Raw genomic sequence first — 4,132 nt, forward strand, 5'->3', positions numbered from 1 at the left:
TAAGCTGTACCTCCTGCTGACCGCATTGGCCATCCACCATCGTTCCTACATCATCACGTCGTCGTCGTCGTTCGTCGTCGTCATCGTCGTGTGTCGTCGTCGCTGTTGTCGTCCGCGTCGTCGCGTCGGTCCGTGCGTCGTCGCATCGTCGTCATCATTGTCATCGTCCATATCATCAGTGAAGGCCTTGATCGCAGCAACTGTACGCTCCTGCTGACGTATTGGCCATCACCATCGTTATCGATCATCATCATCGTTCGTCGCCGTCCGTTGTCGTCGTCGCTGGTTCGTCGTCGTCGTCGTCGTCGTCGTGTCGTCGTCGCGTCGTCCATCGTCGTCATCATTGGTTCATGCGTCATATCATCAGTAAGGCCTTGACAGCAGCTTGTACGCTGCTGCTGAGGTATTGCCATCAGGCCATCGTATCATTTTATCAATCGTCGTCGTCGTCGTCGTCCGTCCGTCGGTCGTCGTCGTGTCGTCGTCGCGTCGTCGTCATTATCTGTCATGTCCATATGCATCAGTAAGGCCTTGATAGCCAGCTGTACCCTCCTGCTGACGTCATTGCCATTCACCATCGTTTATCATCATCATCATCGTCGTCGTCGTGCGTTGTTCGTCGTGCGTCGTCATCATTGCATCGTCCATATCATTCAGTAGCGCCTTGATCAGCAGCTGTACGGCCTCGCTGCTGACGCATTGCCAATCACCAATCGTTATCAATCATCATCATCGGTCGTCATCGTCGTTGTCGTCGTCCGTCGTCATATGTGCATTCGTCCATATCATTACAGTAAGGCCTTGATCAGGGCAGCTGTAGCGCTCCTGTCGACGCATTGCGATCACCATGCGTTATCATCTTCATTATTGTCGCGTGTCGTCGTCCTGTCGTCGTCGTCGTTGTCGTCGTCATCATTGCATCGAGTCCAATATCATCAGTAAGTGCCTTGATTCAGAAGCTGTACCTCCTGCTGACGGCATTGGCCATCACACATCGTTATGCATCATCATCGTCGTCGTCCGTTGTTCCGGTCCGTCGTCGTCGTCGTCGGCTCGTCGTCGTGGTGCGTCGTCGTCATCATTTGCATCGTCCATTCATCAGTAAGGCCTTGATATCAGCAAGCTGTACCGTCCTGCTGACGGCATTGCCATCACCATCGTTATCACATCATCATCGTCGTCGTCGTCGTTGTCGTTGTCGTCATCTTCGTCATCATTGTCAATCGTCGCATATCATCAGTAAGGCCTTGATCAGCAGCTGTAAACCTCTGCTGACGCATTGCCATCACCATCGTTATCATCATCATCATGTCGTTCGTCGTCGTCGTCGTCGTCGTCGGTCATCGCGTCATCCATTGTCATCGTCCATATCAATCAGTAAGGCCTTGATCAGCAGCTGTCCCTCCTGCTGAGCCATTGCCATTCCATCGTTATCATTCATCATCATTGTCGTCGTCCGTCGTCGTCGTGCGTCGTCTGTCGTCGTCGTCCATCCATGGCCATCGTCCATATCATCAGTAAGCTTGATCAGAAGCTTGTACTTCCTGCTGACAGCAATTGCCATTACCACGCATACATCATCATCATCCTTGCATCACGCATCGTTTATGCATTTATCATCATCGTGCGTCGTCGTCGTCGTCCGTCGTCGTCCGTCGTCGTCGTCGTCGTCGTTGTACGCGCTCGTCATCATTGTCATCGTCCATATCATCCAGTAAGGCCTGGATCAGCAGCTGTGCCTCCTGCTGACGCCATGCCATCACGCATCGTTATCATCTTCATCCATCATATGTCATCGTCAATCGTCGTCGTCGTCATCCGTCGTCGTCGTTGTCGTCGTTCGCGTCGTCATCATTGCATCGTCCATATCAATGCAGTAAGGGCTTGATCAGGCAGCTGTATCTCCTGCTGAGGCATTGCCACACGATCGTTATCATCAACGTCGTCGTTGCGTTGTTGTTGTTTGGTTGTCGTTGTTGTTGTCTTGTGTCGTCGTCATCGTTTGTTGATCTTGGTTGTCGTTTTTGTTGTCTTGGTCGTCGTTGCTGTTTGTCTGGTTGCCGTTGTTGTTGTCTTGGTGTCGTTTTGTTGTCTAGGTCGTCGGGTTGTTGTTTGTCTTGCCGGCGTTGTTGTTGTCTTGGTCGTCGTTGTTGTTGTCTTGTCGTTGTGTTGTTTGTTGTTGTTGTTGTGTTGTTGTTGTTGATGTTGTTGTTGTTGTTGTTTGTTGTTGTCGTTGTGTTGTCTTGGTCGTCGTTGTTGTTTGTCTTGGTCGTCGTCATCGTTGATGTCTTCCGTCTTTCCCTAGTGAGACGCTTGATGAGTCGCCTGAGTGAAGCACCTTCACCGCGTAGTATCCCCGTGCCCTTCCCCCCCCCCCTCTGCTCTATATCGGAGAATTAACCGTTGCACTGACGTCATTTGCAGACCATCACATCTTTGACTATTCTTTCATCTTCAACATTTTCGGGCCAGACCTGCTGAACTGTAGGGGCTATGCTCTGACTCGCTGACATCACCTTCATTGTCATTACCAGGACCGATTGTTGGAACTTCACGCTTCAGATGTGGATCTGAAGAGCCCAAGTAATTTTGCACGTGTCAACAGTAATTCGCGTTTCTGAATGCCGCCATATATCGCTTTCCAAATCCTGGGCCGTGCGTCGTTCCACGGGTGGCAGGAACTTGTAGGCTGTGGATGAATGTTAAATCCAATATATTATTATTAAGTAGTATGTATCTCGTGCTTTATAACACACACGCGCGCGGCGCGCAACGCACGCACGGCACGCACGAAGCCGCACGCAACGCACGCACACACACACACACACACAGCACACATCACACACACACTCACAACCATATTGTGTATATATATATATATTATATATAATTCCTATGCATTAAATTCAATTTTTACAGCTTACTGATGTGATGCAATTGTGATCATGGAATTATCTCTATTGCACGATAAATCATACACATTTACAATGCTGGTTCAACAATCGCTGCGATACATGAGGAAGTGGAAGAATTATTGCTTTGTAAGATTGAATATACGTCACAAGAGCCAAATTTCAATTTTCCTGTAAATTCGTACTTTCTAATAAGTTTTACTGTTCTTCACAGTTTTGAGAAAAGTTTCAAAAGGTCTGTGTACGCAAGTGATCCTTATCGCGAGATTTACGCTTATCTCATATTCTCACAAACGCACGGTATTTGACACAGCAAAATATTGGTTGTAGTAACCAGGAAAATTAGAATAATTCTCACTTAACCCACAAACACGTTATCAGAAATATTGCGGAAGACACAGTACGTGAGAAGTGAACGAAATGCACTTACCCGCAGAATAGCACAGCACAGTATGAACAGCGCTGAAATACAATGGTAACAAATGCGGTAATTAAAATGACGAATTTGATAAATTTGCGTTTTATAACTAACGAATATTCTTATTTTCCGATGAGCCTGCGATAATAGGCGCGTTCACACACAAGAAAAACCGCGATGCTAATCGCGATGAAATACCGAGATAATTGTGTCGTTGTTCACACAGGCGAATAATCGCGCTAATCGCCGAGCGGGATAATTCTATTAATAGAACTGCGCATGCTCACTGCCGGAATGATGCTCACTGCGCATGCTCACTGCCGGAATGATGCTCACTGCGCATGCTCACTGCCGGAATGATGCTCACTGCGCATGCTCACTGCTCTCTCGCTTGGAATGATGGGATAGAAAATACCGGGATTATTTGCGCGAGCGTTCACACACTTATGTACACAATTACATTATTCATAAGCGTTCACACACTTATACACACAATTCCAAATAATCGCAGTCAAAAGTGCGATTTGGAGCGCGATGCTGATCGCAATTATTAGTGGGTATTATTGCGTTCACACTTGTAATAATCTCGGTATTTCGATCGCGATGCAAAAACCGGGATTTGCATCCCGCTTATTCGCGCCAGTGTGAACGCGCCTAATGACTCAACAGTAGGAGTTTACACTATAAAACGGCAATCCATTTCCGCATTGACACCGCTGTTACACTGAATACTGGTAAAGTCACTTATTTTCGTGGGTTCCAATTCTCGTGGTTTCAATAAAAAATACATGTTCGTGGGTTC

This window comes from Priapulus caudatus, unplaced genomic scaffold (assembly GCF_000485595.1).
Source record: "Priapulus caudatus unplaced genomic scaffold, Priapulus_caudatus-5.0.1 Scaffold393, whole genome shotgun sequence".
Lineage (NCBI taxonomy): Eukaryota > Metazoa > Priapulida > Priapulimorpha > Priapulimorphida > Priapulidae > Priapulus > Priapulus caudatus.